We start from the raw sequence: 20,984 nt of genomic DNA on the forward strand, positions 1-20,984 counted from the left end.
TTGTAACATACACTGTGTGCCTGAAATCTCATACAAACCTGTTTCCCAGCACCAGTTGCTTACATTTTGAAGGCAATTCTCATTAGCAGTTAATTGCCTCTGCACCAATCAGTGGCTCAGAATTGCTAATTGCAGCCAAACCAACTGAATTGCAGTATTAGTAGCCAGTGACATGCCACCACAGTGCAATATATAAGGCCTTCATATAGGCCTTGGCCCCTTTGTTACTGTTTGAGATGGACATTACTGAGGTATGGAGACTACAGAATCACAGAGGGTAGGTACAACTACTGCCACTGTAGAGATTTGTGAAGTATGTGCACAGTTTTGCCTCATATGTTTGGTCAGGGTCCCATAACATTGTGGTCATCTGGCAGTTCAATGCAAACATTGTGAGTTGATGTCAGTAAGAGAAGAGAGACATGTAAGTGTTACACTTCATACCTGTCAGAATATGTATGTTAATGCAGTAGCTGTTATTCTGTCTACCTACTATCGTTGTAGGGACAAACTTTGAACATCTCCCATGCCTCTCAACTGTACAAATTTTTCACAGAATGTCCAGATTTGTGCTTCATATTTTTGGCCAGTTCTTCATAAAATTGTGTTTTTCTGGCAAATTAGTGGCAATAATGACAGATTTGATTTTCAGACTCCATGCCATTCAGAAAAAATATGCTAATGTAAAACCTGTTATTCTATCAACTTTCTAAGTTTTCAAGAGCAATATTTAAAAATTGTCCTTATTTTTGGGCCTTTGGTCCACTTTTATTCATGGCTTTGCTCAGATTTCTAGCTCAAAGAGGTTGAGAGGTATGACATGTCCCTATCTCTGGCCCTTTGTCCTCCCCCAGTAAGTATGGCTGTGTCTGGATCCCTTGCTCTAGGGGTTGGGAGGTATGGTAGGTCTGTAGCAGCTACCTTTGCATACATCTGTGTATGCTACAGGCTGCAGCTGCTGCTGCAGCCTACAACCCATGGGGGGTTGTTAACACTTTATTAGACAGCAAGCTGTATGTGTAACTGCAGCAGCTGTGTCAGGACTGTCATTATGGCAAAGCCAGGATAAGGGCATTGTACAATAATGTAATCAAAGTGCGTCACAACACTGGAATCAAACCCAGGACTGTTTGTGGCAAAATGTACTGTATATAAGGCATTTAACAGACTGACCTACTGAGACACTTAAAAAGCAAGTATATTTGCAAGATATATGTGCTCATATACAGGCTGTGAGAGACATTTCTACAACCATGAGTATATGCATGGCTTTGTATGGTTGTATTTCTGCACCAGGTTCCTAATTGTACATGTACTTTGCCAAAGCTGCCTTAGCAGCTGTCTTTCCACAAGTTGCTGATAAAAGAGCACATACACCTGCTATCACAGGCCTCACATACATCCATTGGTATGTCTTTGGCTGTCCACTGGTGTATTATTGCACCAGGGTCCAAGGTACACTTCTATTTTTCCAATTCCTTTTATATATCATCTACATGCTTAATGACAGTGGCAGCAGTCAGTATGTATTACTGGAAACACCTGTGTGACCTAATTCCTGTGTAGTGGGGTGGGTTAATGCACTAGGATATAGTGAAGAGGTGCCTGGGTTCGAGTCTTGGTAGAGGTGTTTATTTTGTACATGAAAGTAACACTGTCATAGACACATATAGACATTAGAGAGCTTTAAACCTCATTTAAGCTGAGTTAAGTGAAGCGGTGCAGCAAGTTGCACCATGCCACTCTGTGCAAATTCACGCAAACCTGAGCTATAAAATGTAAAGAAAAGAAAAAAGGGAGATAGGAAAGTGGTGGAATGGGGGCTAGCAGGGAGAAAAACATAGTGAATAGCAGGTAGGGATGTGCAGGAAGGGTGTAGGAAAGAATCATAGCTATCTATTTCTTGTATAGCAACAGCTGTGCATTTTGACAAATTTTGTAGATGAATGTTGACACTGAAACCCCAGAGAGAGGGATGTGGACAATATAAATCTGTTGTCAAGCCAACTGGACCACATTAGTTGTGTCCAGTGGACATGTGTGCAAAATGGAGAGCTATGTATGGGAAGATATTTCTTTTTGTGGGACAGGTGCCCATTTTTTTAAGGAGAGAGTGGAATGTTGGAGAAGGGACATAAGTACATGTGGGGATGTCAGTTGGGTAGGAGAGGATGCAATATCAAACAGACAAGACAGAAAAGACAGCAGACAGGGGCAGTGTGTGACACATTAAGGGGGGTAAACACCTTGGATGGGGGACGGTGTTTTGGAATCAGAGATGCATAAGTCTCCAGATGGAAACAGCGTGACTGAGGTCCCCACTCATGGGCAATCAACACTGCTCTTTCACTGCCCTGAAGGTGGCTCTGTAAGGAGGCTGAGCGCCAGGGCCAGCATGCCTCACCAGGCTAGCCAGTGTGCCCTCAATCTGGTGCAGGTGATGTTCATAGCTCCAATGAATGATCCTGCACACCATGGCTGATAGTTGCTGCTGGGTGACTACCACACCTCCACCACCGGTCCCAAGTGGAGGCTGGGCCCTATCCCCTGAAGTGGTTTCACCTGATGCTGCAGGTGGTGCATGGGCAGTAGAGGGGGCACAACCAGCTTGGGTCCCAGACATGTCAGAACCCAGTGCCACAGCTAGTTGAGGTAGGGTAGGCAAATCTCCGGGAACCAGCCTACCCTGATGTGCTGTGGTGATGGAGGTCTAGCAATAAGTCTAAGTTAGTTATGAACAAAACATATTGTTAGTAATAACAGCAGGCCAGAACAGTGGTAATAACTCAAGTACATAACAATGTATATTATTTATTTATTTATTTATTTTACATTTGCTGATTGTGCTAGTCACAACAATAAATAAAAAGCAGTCAGTATAATAGCATGCCAGTAACAGTTACGACATAAGGCCAACAAAATAGGTAATTCGACAAGATATGTTAATATGCAATCATTATAATATATAACAATAATAAACACATGCCCCAAAATACAGTTTAATTAACAGCATATGTTAATAGTGAGCCATAACCAATGAATAACAATAATAAATAAATGAAGCAAAGGGGGGACAGAGAAAAAAGCAGGGCATTAGTACTATTATTGGCTATATACTTGACAACAGTACTATTATCCACTCTGCAGGTCCTTCCTTTCTTTGTGTATACAAGTCCCCTATAACTGTTGTAGCACATACATACCTCTCAAGCTATCCACATGAGACAGTATGGGCCAAGCAGTAACAACTGTGGGTACAAAACTACACAAAACATGTGAACCTCAAGTGGACTTATATAACTACCAAGGTGTACTGTGGTCTGATGTATTGATACTCTGCTATTTAGGTAATCATGTTGATGATAAACCTGTGACAGAGGGATTACACACTACTAATTACATGACATGACAGCATGACACTTGAGAGACATGTATTTGCACAGTACAGAAACTAAACAACTATCATGCCTTGCTTGACAGGCATGGTGATAGAACCCAATAGCAGTCACTGCAGTGGACATCTGCATGGCATGTATCAGTTGGCTGCAGCAATGTTTTTACAGACACCCCAGGCATACAGCCATACCAAGAATGCACGTGTTACATATTTCATTTTATTTTATTATTTATTTCCTTGATTTTATGCTGTATTTTCACATTCTTGCTAATTTTTCAGTCTGTGACAGCTAAACACACAATTATTCATTGATATTATGGGCTACCTCACCCATTTACTTGTAGTTTCTGTGGAAAGAGAAGTTGTGAGCATTATGTAGTGAAACCTAGCATTGGATTTGAACTCTGGTCTGTGCGTGCCAAAATGCACTTTATACAGTGCATTTAACAAACTGAGCTACTAAGTCATTGCTGATTATTGACTGACTGCTATTTGTGTACAGCTTACTTAGAAACAAAATATGACCTGGCAGTTTTATACTAGCCTACAGTGACAGTACACACATGCATGAAGTACAAGCATGACAGAGATAGTAGGTAATCTATACATTACCATATTGACTGCAGGTGTGCACAATATATTGTTAGTCAGCTTACATATCTGTAGAGTCAACAGACAATATCAGATCATGAAATGGGCTACATCACCCATATATCTTGGTTACCTGCTGTTTGTGGATGGCAGAGCATTATGTTAATAACAGTGGCCTAGAATCAGCCTTGACCAGTACTATATGTGTTAAAAACATCATTTGGCAGCCATTACATTTGCAGTCCACAGCTATTGCACTGTTATACTTGACAATAGCACCTTAACTCACAGCCTGAATACATATAGCTCAACTGCAATGGTTAAAACAAGACATTCCTGATCTACACGATTTACCTTGGTGTTATTGGTGTTGGTTGATGTTTTCTTGCAGAATAGTTGTCATAATTAATTTCTTGCAAAACAGTTCTACTTCCACACTTATTGCATAACAGACTTTATTGGAAATACCTTCATGCAGTTCCTGGAACAGTTTTGAGTTTTTATCATACAACAGTTGTGATTATGGAGCTGTTGCAGTACAACTGTAATTCTCACTTATTGCACTAGAAACTTTATTGTAAATGCTTTCTTACAGTTAATGCATTACTCTTCCTTGCTTATTGCACTACACATGGCAGCATTCACTTATTAGAGTACAGCTCTAAGTCCACATTCATTGCAATACAATCTTTACTGTATATACCCAATTGCAGTCAGTGCTTTACTCTTTCTTGTTTATTTGACTATAGTTAGCATAATATATCTGTACTCACCACATTCATGACACAACCTGGACAAGCACCCAGCACGTGCCTCAATATTGCGATCTCTCTCCTCTGCAGATATTGGGAGAGAAGCGCACCATTATGTATGCCAGTTTAGCAGACATTTGGTTTAGATATTGGTCAGACTGAGGTAAGCTTACTTACAGACTTGTGGGACATTCCCTGCCCCAGCTTCTTTGACTCAGGTGTTCAACAGATCCCCCTTTCAACACTTCAGGTCATCATGGTGGTGGGGAATCTGCTCACCTGTGCAGGGAATACCTGTCACACTGGTGAGTTCATGTGCCAGCCAGTCCCAGGCCTCTGTCTTGCACTCTGAGCCCTGGAACCCTCCCTGTACCACCAGGTTACCATGTTTTTTTTATCAGGAGTCCAGTCATGACCCTGCACTGCTGAATGCCCCACTGTTGTGCCTGGAAATGCACACCCTCTCCAATGTCTGCCATAGTCACTACAGAGTAAGAACTCCAACAGATTGTGCTGTATTCCTGTCTATTGGGCTTAATATAGCCTGTTTTCTCACCCTTACACATCACTGGGCAATATTTAAAAATGTGGTGTTGCTTAGCAGCATGCAATCAGCAGAACTGAGCTGAGCAGTGCAAAAAAACGAAGACCGGTATGCTTAGTGGTGCACAAACCAGCTAAGCAGAGCCAAGCAGTGCATAGACATTTTCAATCGTTATTGTGTTTATGCGGTGCTTAGCAGGGCTGAGCAGGTCTTAGCAGAGCTTAGCAGAGTTCAGTGGGTCAGGATTTAAATAAAATTGGTAAAATTTGTATTTCAAAACTAAAAGCATATTTTCCCTTCCATGTATTCAAACCCTGCACCTATTTCTCATGAGCCTGTAACTCTAGCCATTTGGCTATGTGGATATATAAAATTTGGCTATACATTTACATATACCTTTGAGCTACATATAAGCACTGCTGAGCACCATGCTGCACCATGCAAACCCATTCAGCTACACTTAAACATGACATTTAAGTAAATAATTAAATGTATCCGGTTTCCATTTTTAGATGTCTGGCAGGTATTTCAGCAATGCTTAGCATTGCTGCACTCTGCACCATGCTGCCCAAACATGTTTTTTAAATAAAAATAAATACTTTGATATACTGCAATTGGACAGTGCAGGGTGTGTCTTACCCATCTGCAGACATGGTTTACACTACCCTCCCTACACTGATCCAATAACCGTGTTTGTCGGCTCTCCCACGGCAAAGTGCCATGATTAATATCCATGGTGCACTGCCGAGGGAAACTGTGCACACTGACACAGTACCATTCCATGTAGGCTCTACACTATGCCTACATGGATTTTATCAAATCCCGGAGGTGGTCTATTCCCACCAAAAAAAAACAAAACAAAATAAAAATGCCCATGCCCCTCTGACTGCCTCTCAGATTTTTCTATTCAAACATTCCTCTTGCTTATTCCTCTTCTTCACCCATACCTCACATCATTTCTATCTTCCACTTTCTTTGAGTGTTTGTATTACTTTTACTCCCGCACACGTCCCAAACCTATTGTTAGCTAATGTTAGCTGTGGTGATGTGACCATGATTGCCCTTTGCCTTTAATTTTTTTATTATAAATGTTATAGATTCTGTCAGAATCCATAAGTGCAAACAGGCATATTTTATTAGTAAATGACTTACAGAGATATAAATAGTTGCTCTAAGCTTGCTGTGCAGATTGCTAAAGATATGTATTACAAAGGGCATGGATACTGAAAGCAAGTAAATGTTGTTAGTAAATGAATTATGGAAATATCCATAGTTTGTAACATTTCTGAACAGATTTCTGAAAATATGTATTGCGAATGCCATGTAACTTATTTGGGATAGTTTGCTTTTTTTTTTTTTTTTTTTTTTTTTAACAATATGGAGTCAGTTATATTCTGTAGTTGGCTTTAAACTTAGTGGAGAGATTATTTTATAGATTAGTATGTAAGATTGTCAGGATGCTTAACTGTGATAATCTTTCTGAAACTTTGTTAATGTACAACATGCTTTGGCAGCAATTTTTCATTACTTATGGATCACTTGCAGGTATGTTTACATAACTTCCTGAAATTTAAAACTGTTTTTCCATGTATTACTTCCTGGTCAGAAGGAAGTCCATGAAATAAATACCAGGCAACTCAGATAATCTCAGTCTTTCCCACCATTCATACTATAGTAAAAACTAAATGAAAACTCAAGCCAAGCTAGAGCTTCCACTGAGTGACCTCTCAAACCTCTTGTATCAGAGGCACATGGGATATATGCAAATGACCCCTATGAACATCAGGTGTTTCAGCTATATGGTGGTTCTGAATGCCCATGGCTTTTTTCTTTTTAAGTCATTTTAATGGACAATTTCAGTTCAATAAAGCCAAACCCCATTATTGCATATATCCCATGTGCCTCTGATACAAGAGGTTTGAGAGGTCACTCAGTGAAAGTTCTAGCTTGGCTTGAGTTTTCATTTAGTTTTTACTGATTGTTTGTCTGTGTGACCTTCTCACCATTCATAATATAAGAAAATCTTAAAGACTGTAAGCACATTTCCTATGGACATCACCTTCTGTTAAAAAAAAAAACATGTTCCAGACTAAAATACATCAGCTTTGACCTAGTTTTCTCATCCCAACCCAAGAAGATACACATGCACACAGCCACACACACACATAGCTTCATAAGTTCATTAGTGTTTACTAGGCTAATGACCACAAGGGCATATTAAGTCTAACCATGTATCCCAAATATCTGACAAGTTCTGGGCACTTGATAAGGGTAAGTAGAAGCTTGGGAGATGAAACATTTACAAGCAGGGGCATGGGAGATGAAGCATTTACAGGCTGCCTGTGTCCATTAGAGACATAGGTGCCAAACCAGGGGATACATTTCTTATTCCCTATCCAATTGTACAAGTTACACTTTAATTGGGTTAGTGTGGAGCTCTGCTATACATAAATGGAGAGCCTGTTCCAGAGAAGGGGTAGTCTGTGGGATGACCTGTCTCTCCAGCAGGTCCTATTTATACCGCAGGCAAGGTTCAAGTCTTTAGACTGGGTAATTCTGGTGCTGTTTGTTTTGCAGACATGCAGAAGGTTCATCAGAGTGGGGTCTGACAATGCCTTGCATGCCAGGCATAGCTCTCCCCTCAACAGCCTGTAGGAGACAGAATACAGGGATAGAGCCTTGAGGCAGTCTGCAGAGGTCATGTTACTTAAACCCTGTATTCTCATTCCACACACACACGCACACACACACACACACACACACACACACACACACACACACACACACACACACACACACACACACACACACACACACACACACACACGCACACACGCACACACGCACACACGCACACACACAAACACACTACAGCTATTTGGATTCTTAAGTTTTTTATCAGTAAAATCCTGAGAAGCATGCCATAACAATACAATTCTATACCACGAGCGTACGATTTTCCACAGTGAGTTCATAATGCCGCATTTCCTTCCCTGTTATCATAACGTGCAAAGCAAAACATCAACTCTCCACTCTGGAAACATTTGCATGTCCAGTGTGCACTAACATGCCTTGTGCAAAGCAATGCTATTGTGCAAAAAGGTACCACAGATCAGTGGTATGTTACAACAATGTGTGTGCTCTCTGTTTTCTATATTCAACAGTATAGCATCAAATGCTAATTTTCATGGTCATTCTAAAATGTCACAGTTTGCTTGCCCATCATCAGAAACAGCAATTTAAAACATCACAGCATCATCATCATCATTAACCACATTTCCCAATTATTTAAATGGTGTTGGGGTGTCACATCAACTAGCAACATATCTCTTGATTCAATACCACTCTCTTATCTTCTTCAACAGTCATGCCTGCCTGTCCCAGGTCTTCTCTCACACAGAGTATTTATCTTTTTTCTGGATGCTTTTGGTTCCTTTTGCCTTCTTCCTGTCTGTACAAATCTTCTTCACCAGACTGAGTTCTGCTTTCCTGTGCATGTGCCCAAACCATAGTAATCTGTTATCTTTGATCTTCTCTGCAAATGGAGCTACTTGAGCTTCTGCTCTGATATTTTCATTCCTTTATCTGTCCCACAATTATGATTCTGCCAGCCTCTCAGGCACTTCATCTTTATCAGCTCAACTTCTTCATCTGCTCTGGCTTCACTGCCCATGTTTCTGCACCATACATTAGTACTGGTTGCACCACTGTTTTGCATACCTTTCTTTTCAATTTCTTAGGTATTCTTATATGATATACTGGATACACTAGACAATCTCGACGTACTGAAATGTCAAATTTCAGTACGTCGAGACCGAGTAGTGGAAAGTGCAGTTATCCAAAACTGCACTATGTCGAATCCACAAATGTCGACTTCGCAGCTATCATGGTGTCACGTTCGTGACATGTGGCGTGGTTTGTGGATTTATCTTGGGTTTCAGGTAAGTGTTGTGTGTTTGAGTAAATTGGGTAGGGATTTTAGTGTGTGTGCATATGTACAGTGCTGTTTTTTGTGTGTTTGTGTGTTTAGTGCGACCTTGGAGTTAGAATATATATAAGTAGAGGGGTGTGGGGGGCACAGCCCCCCACATGGGGGTGCAGAGGTGCTTGTCCCCCTGCTTATAGGTAGGTTAGGTGTGTTTGTGTGTGTTGCTATGTTTGTTTAGTTAGGTAGGTGTATGTGTGTGTGATTATGTGCTGGTTTGTGTGTGTGTGTGTGTGTGTGTGTGTGTGTGTGTGTGTGTGTGTGAATGGTCATGGTCGTGGTATTCGTGATTATGGGTTTTCGTGTATGTGGGTTTTCCACTATTCAGTCTCAAAATACTGAAGTTCGACATTTCAGTATTTCGAGATTATATAGTGAATCCATATACTACACCTGACACTCTGTGACAGTTGGCCGCTGCCTCTCTGATTCTACCTTTGGCCTCCTCATTCTTTCACCTCAACCACCCCTGCCAGATACTTGCAGCTGTTAACCTGTTCCACTATTTTCTCTTCTATCTTAATTTCAGCTTCTTCTGATTTTCCCTTGTCTGTGCTCTCTTTCATCCTTTGTGCCTTAAGTTTTGCATTCCATTCTCATATAATTTGTTTCTTTGGCATGCTTCTGTCACACACTACCTCTGACACTCTGTGACAGTTGTCTACAGCTCCACTTGGAAAAATAAGCTTTCTCATTCATTGTATATATATATATATATATATATTGCACAAAAGATATTACAGGATAGCTGTATGTTGGCAATAAAGTTTCCTTTCTTTTCTTATAGTCAAAAATAGCATGTCAAATACTGCTTGCAGCAGTCATTTTGAAATGTTTTATATAGCTTTCCAATCACTTTATAGTGCAAAGCAGAATGTTACAGTTACACTTTGAAATATGTTTGCCCATTCGTTATGCATTAAAAAGCACTGTGTAAAGTAGTGCTGCTTCTACTTTTTATTGTTGTTGCACAAAATGGCATTGCAGGTGTTGTTAATAATGTCTGTCTCATCTTTATTTTTTATTTTCATCCCTATAAAGTGAAACACTGCTTTTCTTTAGTCATTTTGAAATGCTGCATCATGCTTCTCCATTATCTCAAACTACAAAGCAAAATCTTATGCCTTCTCAAATTTGTTCCCTGTCAAGACTGTAATAATATGTGTAGCTCAAAATAATACTATTTGTATTGTCTAGTCACAAAAGACTGTCACAGAATAATGTTATACTGCTAATGGTGGCTATCCTAGCCTTTTTATATTAAACAGTACAATGTGAAATATTGCTTTCTACAGTCATTTTAAAATGTTCCATCTTGTTTCTCTTATCACCATGAAGTCAAAATGGTACCATTTTAAAATATGTTTACCTCACCAGAGAGGATTAATATGCACTGTTAAAAGCAGTGCTACACTCTTTCAGAGTGTATTGTAGATTCTGCCAGTAGGGATGACTGCAATAAGGGATATAGACAATAAGCAAGAGAGGGTCTGGAATTTATTGGAGAAACATGGCAAAGGAGCCAAGATTTTGGGAGCAAATAACTAGACAGAGAAAGGTTATAGAATGGGAAGAGACCAAGAATTTATTTGGACTGCAGGTTAGAGATTACCTTCCCAATAAAGGATTGATATCAGTGTACAGGCAAACAGAAAGAAATGGGGGGGGGCCTAAATGAAACACCAGCACTGACAGAGTTTTTAGTAAAATCTGGAACAGAAGCTGCCATTAATAAAGGAATAATTTGTAGAGCATATCAAATATTGCATGATAACTATAAGAATCAACCAGAGGAGGTTAGAAAGGCTTGGGAACAGAGATTGCATAAGCAATTCACAAAGAAACAATGGGACAGTGTATATGTGTCTCCTAAATATGCAACAAAATCTAGAAGATTTAGGATTTTTGCTTGGAAATGTTTACATAGATATTTTATACCCCAAGTAGACTACAGAGAATTTTTCCGCAGGTAGACAGCAAATGTTAAATGTGTGATGGGAAAGAAAGAGGTACTTGGGAATATATTTTCTGGGAGTGTGGTGAATTGGCAGACTTTAAAGATTCCCTGTGGGATGCACTGTTGGAGATGCTAGGTGAGTGGATTTGTGTGACAAGGGAGATGAGCTATGATACAGAATCAAAATTACCTAGACATGGTAAGGCCTTCCTGTGTCCAATTCTGGTGCCTGCCAAAAAAGTACTTACTAGAAAATGGAAATCAAAATCTAAACCAACTATATTAGAAGTAGTGAATACAGTAACAGAGATAAAACAACTGGAATTGAGATTTTAGAAAAGGGAAGGAGCAAGCTACATAGGAAAAAATGGGAGTTTTGGGAACAATACATACAGGGGATGAATGAGGTTCAAAAGAAGGCAGGACTTAAATGAGCTGTGTAATGTTTGACTGAAAATGATTGTGTAGATTATAAGTGATGTATAATATTTGCAACTGGGAGTGCATCAGTATGGTTTGTGATGTAAAATGCTCGCAACTAGGATTGTGTCTGTGTGGTTCATTTTCATTTATATAAATTTATGATTGCCTGAGTTGTAAGCGATGGTTTAATAAAAATGTCTCTTGTTTAAAAAAAGGCAGGAATGGAATAATTTTTGTAATGTTTCTTAGGTTATATGATATATAGCAATATATGTGAAGTATAATGTTTGTCTATGTTACTTTAATACAATTTGATTACTTTTGTATAAATGAAAATTTGCCTATGTCACAAGTGATAATTCAATAAAGGTGTTTAAAAAACACAGAATACTGCGTTGAAGGTTGTGTGTCAGGGCTGGTAACTCGGCATGTAAAAATCAACTACCAATCATTAGCGGACCGGAGTTCCGCTGTGGCGACCCCTAACCGGGAAAAGCCGAAAGACACAACAACTTCTGTGCTGCTATTAATGTCTGCCTCTCTTTTTATATTTAATAAGACAACATAACACACTGCTTTCTGCAATCATTTAAAAACACTCCATCTTGCTTCCCATGTTCAGGCAACAATTCCTGCTGTGGAATCTCCAGTGATGAACAAACATCCAAAAGGATCACTGATTTAAAGGGGACCAGGGCAGTCTTAATGAGTTATATCACTTGCAGATGTGAGTGTTACAACTTTACTGATGCTAGGGGCATGTCAAATCTGTGGGGTGGGGCTGGGGGGTTCTATGCACGCACATTCGTTTTAGCACCTTAAATTGATATCCCTCCTCAGCCTTGAATAGGTGACGATTCCATTGTTTGCTTCTCACTTCTAACTTACGGAGGAACATATAGGCTGTATGGGGAAGCAGAAAGAAGGATTCTTGAGGGTCACTGAGGTCATGAGAAGAAGCAGCCAAAAACTGTATATATCCCTGATATCTGGAAGTTGGTTATTATGGTCCCAATCCACAAGGGATGCTCTGTCATAGACATTAATAATTACAGACCATTCAGCTTCACAAACATATTGTGCAAGGTAACAAATCAATTTGGAACTTATTAAGGCAGGCACAAAAACTCTCCTTTCCATAACATAACTGAGGATGGTTTTGCTTAACCTCATAATTTTTTGTTGAGAGTATGACAACTACACTGTCTGAAGGTTTATCTGCCCTCACAACTTACCTCAATCTGTCTAAATTGTTTAAAAAATATAACCATTATATAATCATACAAAACACATGCACCTAGAGGTAAATGCACTCATAATAATTTGGGTTCCAAACTGACTATATGGTTGTACACAAAATGTAAGAATATGAGAACTCTTATTCTCACCATCCCCTACCACTAGAGGTAGCCCTGAATGTTTGGTCCTAGATGCACTCCTTTTTGGCAACATCTTCTAAGATCTCAAAACTGACTCCAGTATGTTGCTTGCCAAATATACAGATGACTGCAAACTTGGGAGCGAGCATTGTCCTTTACATCAGTGGTACTACTTCCCTTCAAATAGCACTCAACATTACACATGAATGGCACAGTACAATGGCCCTGTCTTCAGTGTCAAACAACGCTGTAGTACTCTGGCATTTTCAAACCCCACTATGACCTTTGTAAACTATTGATGAACAATATTAAAAGACCTTGGAATCCTTGTAAACAATGACATTTCATTTGATACCCATATAGTCACTACCATCTATAAGGTATAGGTAGATGTCTACATGAACTACCATCTCATTGAAAGTTGTGCCAGGAAAGTAACCCCCCTCATGCATCTCTTATCAGACCAGTTACCCCCCATGCACCTCTTAACAGACTAGTTATAGAATGCTGTTTCTTGTTCTGTATCTTAACCTGAATCCAATTCAGACACCATCTAGTGTAAATGAAGAAGGTATAGATTCCTCACAAAGAAACTTGATGCACTTCAATGATACTCTTGTTATGAAAGACTACAGCAATTCTCACTCCTTCTTTGTGTCTTATCATTGCTGCAGGAAAGGTCTGTGCCTGACATACAGAGCCCTAAAAGACCCTTCATCACTTGAAACCTTTTGCTTAACATATACTCCCGGTGAACTGCACACAAAAGAACACTAAGTTTCAATAAAAATTAATGTCAGCCATACAGTGAAATATGCCAACTTCATATCTCAAAGGTATCTGTGCTTATGTAATAAACACTGTCTCTCAGCTAAATTCATCTAATAAATTTAGACCTTCAAGAAGATACTCAATGCAGAATGGCCACAGGCAAGTTTCAATGTGCAATCCAGGACATCAAGTTTTTTGATGCCCAATAGGCTTTGAACTTGTTCACCAAACCTATGAATCTTGGAAGCTGTTAATGTGTATTACTAAATAAGCCTTAAAAGTGAATGCAGCACTAGTGTTGTATAATATTTTGGTCCATCTTTTCTTTATCTGTAACTCCACATACTCCACAATAAATACTCTACCATTACCTACTAACTTGCTATTATTAATATTCTCCAAACAACATTTGGAATTGAGAAATTCTTGTGACAACTTTAATTGTTATGAACCTAATCCCTGTTTGTCAATGCATTTCTACTTTCCAGCCCTTCATTTTAACTTACTGTAAGAATTACTATTACTGATGTGAACTGGTGTATTGTTGTTTCTGTTTTTGGCCTTAACACCTACTTTCCACTGGGTCAACAAAGCAAATAAAGTATAATACATATCAACTAAATAAATATTTGCATATATAAACCTCACTGATCTTTTGTATTTCAAATCTCATTATTTAAAATTAATTGTACGTAATTTGATAAATGGAAATTTGGGAACTCTTGTAGTAAAAGAGAACATAGACTTCACTGTAAATCATATCCCATTTCAGGGCACATTATTCATAAAGAGAATATTGTGCATCTTTTCCCTTGCCTTATCTTGGGATTAGACATGGAATAAATTATATAGATGGAATTCATAGATATGTGTTGTGTTTGTCCAGCACGAATAATTGGGAGTTCTCTATGCTGAGTATCTCAAAGCTTACCTTCGGTTGTTTAATCCCCATATCCTTTGCATAACCACTAATTGGTAGTGTGTTGTGTAATATTTGTGAATCCTAGCCAGCTCTGATATTACAGAAGGTACTATGTTGCATTACACATTTGCTAAAATAATATTTGTGTTTTCTATAAAGTGATTTTAGTTTATAATGACACACAGCATCCTGTTGTTTCTGATTCTATTTTAAACTGGTTCTCAAATGAGTGCAACATACTTGATCCATATGTTATGTTTTGTTATTAATTTATTAATACAGAAATCATTTTTAAGGCAAAGTAGAGTGGTAATAGTGGAAGACATATTTGTGAATAAAGGTCAGCAATGTTCAGCTGTCAGATAAACTCAGGAATGTAGTATTTGATAAGGGAGAGGCATTAACTCCTTAGCAATATGATTTAGTCTGCAGGGGTGAGTGAAGCAGTTAAGCCAGTCTACGTTTCAGAGTAATGATTAGATATTTAACCCAGAGTTTTATACTTAGAGGTCAAATGTCAGACTGCAATGCAGTAATTGTTGCTATTTTAATGTGTACAATAAAGGTATGCCATCTGGGGTAAACATGAAAACTTGAATGACAGTTAATATAAAAGTATTTTTGGAGTCCAGACCAATTTCGCCAAAAACAAACATCTCAAATTTTGAACAATAGTATACCATTATTTTAGTCATTATGCTCTTTCTAAATGAATACATTGCAAACCATACTCATGTCTTTAGCATTCATTTAGATTTGCAAGTCTAAAATATAACAAGGCAGTTAAATGTGTACCTGTGATAACACAACCTATATCAACATGTAATTTTTGAACTATTTGCCTCTCACAAATGGGTGTTGTTGATGCAGTGACATAGCTGAATTTTGTATTCTCCCCTACCTGCCTATACCCATCATATTAGCCCTCTGAGTCTTAGCCTGTGCCATACACATTGTGTCCCACTATCACCACCTAGAGCATGTGCTGTGAGTAAACAGAGGTTGTAGGCAGTGGTCATAAACAGTTTCAGTAACTGGACATCAATAACATTCCTTACATTATGAGATATGAGTAATTCTCAAACAGTGTCAGTAACTGGACATCAATGGCATTCCTTACACTATGAGATATGAGTAATTCTCAAACAGTGTCAGTAACTGCACATCAATGGCTTTCCTCACATTATCAGATATGAGTAACTCTCAAACAGTGTCAGTAATTGGACATCAATGAAATTCTTCACACTATCAGATATGAGTAATTTTCTAGCCTCGCACTCCTCCCAGCAGTGACTTTCCACCACACCACTCTTCAAAGGCAGTGACAGAAGTAGCCCCCTTGCTCCTGCACCATTCCTGAAGAGGAATAGAACAATCACCCTTTCCCTTCTGATAGCAAGCTGACTAACCACTGTGCCACTCTTCTAGCAATAGGCACAGTCCTCATCTATCCTTTCAGCACACCCAGAGATGAACTGAATAGACTGCATACCCACTAGGCTTCCATCCCTAGATGTTTCTGATGGCTCCAACATTACCTTTCTCCTGGTATGTGCCTTGCACTAAATCCTAGAAGCAAGTATATTGTGCATACCTCTTAACTTATTTGAGACAATATTAATGAGATACACAGCTATCCATTTTGCAGTGTTTTGCATGGATAGTTCAGGTTAACCAGCTGAGCATGAAATTCTGTTCTGCTACCCTGGACTCCTGCACTTTCTAAAGAGTTCACAGTAAAACTGTCCTCCTGACTGTATGCACGTCCACCTGGTCCACTGTCTCATCTCTTAACAAGGGAGCTAGTAATCTTCCTTCAAATTCCATACTTTCTAGTCACTTAAGTGACAGTGTCAAATCTGTGGGGGTGTGGCTTCAGGCAGTACCCATCATAGCTGTCAGTCTTGTAAGGCTTGCGTTACTCACTCTCTTATGAGACACATCCAAATCCATTTGTGAAGCCACAGACAGCTAACTCTATCTGCAAAATTTTCAAGAGAAAGGGGAAAACATATAGATCAGAGTGTGTGATGTACCTTTAAGAGCCATTCCAGTCAGTGGGCATGTGCATATAAGCACTGAGCACGTACAAGCAAGAGTGCCATTTTGAGTGAGCAGCCAGAGTTAAAGCATGTATGTGTGTAGTAGTCAGTCAGTTAGTTTGTTTAAGTTTAATGTTCCTGACATCCATCCTGATGTGTTTGTATATAATAAACTACTTAAAGGAACATGCAAGCCTCATTGTCTTATTCAGATACACGAGACGAGTGACATGGTGTCAGAATAGGATCCAGAGTCAAAACAATGAAGCACGCAGTTAGAAATGGAGGAATATACATGAGTGGATCATCCAAAGCTCAAGCAACTTGCAAACAGGTCAGAAATTCATTTCTAGGTACTAAAACTCATTTAAATGATATTTATGCAATGAATATAAAACAAAGCATTCAAAATGTTCAAAACAAATTTCTGATTAAATTAAATGTTCGAAACTGTGACATATTGAAATAAATATTTGAAGTAACTATGAAAATGTTAGAAATAATATCCAAATTGCATAAAATGTATAAAAAAGGGAAAATTAATGTATTTTTTCACAACGTACTACTTTTTCGCATTAACTAACGCTATTCAAGGTGTGCAAAGTGTTGGCAAGTGTGTGCAGTATTACAGTACAGTTATCTCACAAAGTACAGTGATTTCAAAAAATATTTAGTGAAGTACAGTCTTTCAAAGAGATTAATGTGCATTTGAATATTATTACAAGTGCCTGGTGTGTGTGCATATTTGTACATAATTACAAGGGCCAAGATTGTATTGTATTAAACTATAATTTGTGGGCATGGCAGAAGGCTTTTGCAGACCAAGTCCGCTTGTGTTTGATAACAATATTAAAGGAAATTGGAGAGTGTTTGAGCAGGAATATGATATTTTCATACAGGCTGCTTTTTTGACAAAAACACACATACAAAGGCATTTATTCTGCTTAATTTAGCTGGTTCAGAAGCCATAGAAAGAGAGCATTCGTTTGTGTATGCACCTGCTGTGTTGCGGGGGAGGGGAAAAACACCATATTGTGGTACCGGCTGAAATGTGGGAAGATCCTGAATGCTTAAAATGGAAATTTAGAGAAAGGTGTGACCCCCAGATGAATATTACAATAGAAAGACACTTATTTTACACAAGAGATCAAAAGTCTAGTGAGACTTTTGCAGCACATATAACTGGCTTGAGAAATAAGGCTAAAACATGCAGATTTGGCAATCTGCGAAATGAGTTGATAAAAGACAGGCTTGTGTGTGGTATTAATAATGATACAGTGAGAAAGATTTTGATTTAACTTTGAATAAGGTCATTGAGATTTGTCATATATATGAGCTTGCAGAAAGGCACTTAAATATGCTTACAAATGAGAAAAGCACGCAGATGGCTTCTTCTACTGCCAATGTAGATAGTATGCAGCATGAGGTTTAAAGATACAGGCCTAAGCCTGATGAGCCTGGTCTGCAAGGCTATGGAATGTATCATCGTGGAACTCATAAACAAAGACATTGGTAATCTCCAAACTCTGGACCCTACCCAGTTTGGATTTCTAAAAGGCAGATCATGTCTCCTAAACCTGATTGACTTCTTTGAAGCAGTCACCAAAGCCATAGATGAGGGTAAAATGATTCACACAGCTTATCTAGATCTCACCAAGGCTTTCAACACCATCCCCCACTCTGGAATTATAGATAAGCTCACTAAACTAGGTATAAATCCCTATGTCACAAGATGGGTTGCCAACTGGCTCATGGACAGAACCCACACTGTGAAAGTAGCGGATTCCAAATCCTACTTCAGACCAGTGACAAGTGGAGTACCACAGGGTTCAGTCCTGGGTCCTCTCCTTAATGGTATTTACTTCTCTGAAGTGCAGGCTAACACAGAAGGTCTTTGGCTAACAAAGTTTGCAGATGATTGCAAACTAGGAGCCATAATCGAAACTCCTAACAATGTGGACAAACTACAAAAGGGCCTCACTGAGACAGATACCTGGTGTCAAAGCCATGGCCTGAAGCTCAATGCCAAAAAGTGTATTGTCATCCCCTTTGGTAAAAACTCTGTACCCATGAACTACCACATAGCTGGTAGTCTACTTAATGCTGAAAATGTAATAAGAGACCTTGGGACACAGGTGGACAGTAGTCTCTCCTTTGATAATCACATCGCCTGCCGAAAATGTGATAAGAGACCTTGGGACACAGGTGGACAGTAGTCTCTCCTTTGATAATCACATCGCCACAGTGGTCAGGTAATCCTTCTACATGGCTCATCTCATCACAAAAGGATTCTCATCCAGAAAAAAAGAGGTCATTGTTCCCCTCTACTCATCACTGATTAGACCCATTATAGAGTACAACACCCCTTTTGGTATGTACCTCACAAGACATCTACAACAACTGGAAAGACCACAGAAATACCTCACAAAGAGGATTACTGGCCTCAAACAGATGCCCTACGCAGACCGTCTCAAAAAACTACAGCTCTACTCCATCGCATATCGCCTACTCAGGGGCGATCTCTGCCTAACATACAAAGCTATGTCAAACCCAGAGCTGTTGGACATGCTCCACTTAAAGAAATCCCAATCCCTCCGAGCTACATGCTCTAGGGACCTAAACCTTGTCACCACAATAAACAGAACATGCTGGAGGGATAGATTCCTGTCCCAGAGACTTCCCATACTCTGGAACAGACTACCTATCTATGTCAAACAGAGATCCTCATTAGCACTCTTCAAGAAAAATCTTGATGATTGGATGGGAAATGGGAAATTCACCCCAGGGATCACTTATGTGGCTCTGCTCGACAGGGGCACAGGAAAATAATTTTCTTGGGTGGCGAAAGCCAGGGTACATTTTTTGGCTAGGCTTATATAGGCCCTAGGGCCAATAGCCTAGTACCTACCTATGAACCTATGAACAGTCACAGCCTGAGCTCCAGCAAAACCCAGAGAAACATCAGTAAGGCCCAGAGTACAGGCAGCAAAGCACAGGGGTGTCTCAGCAAAACCTGTAGCAAGCCTCATAGTCAACCGTCGTAATTGTTATAACCATGAACCCAAACGGGAAAAGTGGTTAGCTTTTGGTCAGCAGTGCCATTCTTGTAAAAAGTGTAATCATTTCAAAAGGTTTTGTAAATCAAATAATTCTCATTCTTTTTTTAAAAGAGAGCATTCAAAGAGGCAAGTTACTCAATTAGAAAGCTACTACCCTACTTTTTATGTTGATGGTGTGTCTGTGCTTTGTGAAACAGTCAATGCAGTAGATTTGTGGGCAAAAAACTAAATCTTTTGTACTGTTCAGATTAATGGGAGACCCATAGAGCTCAAAGTAGATACTGGTTCAAAGTGCAATGTTATGTCAGTAGAAACATTTGTGAGAGTAAAAGCTGAACAACTTGATTTGGCAAAGTGTGCAAAGCTTGTTGCTTATGGTGATGAGGAAATTCAAACCAAAGGCTCAGTAGTGCTTTCTTGTTACTCCACTGAGAACAACTATGACTTGCAGTTTTACATAGTCAAGAGACATGTGCAGTCATTATTAGGCCTCAGAGATAGTTTGAAAATGGAACTGCTTTCAGTTAATAAAGAAGTCCACCATGTAAGCTTGAATGACAACAGCTCAAATTTCACCCAGACCATTTTTTCTGAGTATGCTGATATTTTTAATACAAGCTAGGCAAACTCCCAGTTGTGTACTTCATGAAGTTAGACCCAAAGGAAAGCCCAGTTATCATACTAGCATGGAAAGTTATACTAGGTATGCAGTACAGAGCCAATGCCTAGCTAGCAGAATGGTGCAGATAGGAATAAATTGTCCAGTAGAAGAACCAACTGAATGAGTATCCTCCATGGTAATAGCTCATAAGAAAAGTTCAGATGATACCAGAATCTGTATTGATCCAAGAAACTTGAACAAAGCATTGAAAGGCCTCATCATCATATGGGCACAGTTGAGGAAGTTGTTGCCCTCATGCCAAATGCCACTGTTTTTTTCTGTCTTAGATGCAAAAAGTTAATTTTGGCAAATTTTGATTGATCGAAAATTTTCATTGCTAACCACATTTAGTACAACATTTGGAAGGTACAAATTTTGGAAAATGCCATTTGGAATAAATTCTGCCAGTGAAGTTTTTCAACGTGCGATGGAACAAATTTTTTTCTGGCTATCCATGTGCTCTTATAGTAGATGATATTCTAATAGGAGGCAATGGTGAAG

This window comes from Protopterus annectens, chromosome 2.part1, assembly GCF_019279795.1.
Source record: "Protopterus annectens isolate FY-2018-M chromosome 2.part1, PAN1.0, whole genome shotgun sequence".
In the NCBI taxonomy this organism is placed as follows: domain Eukaryota; kingdom Metazoa; phylum Chordata; order Ceratodontiformes; family Protopteridae; genus Protopterus; species Protopterus annectens.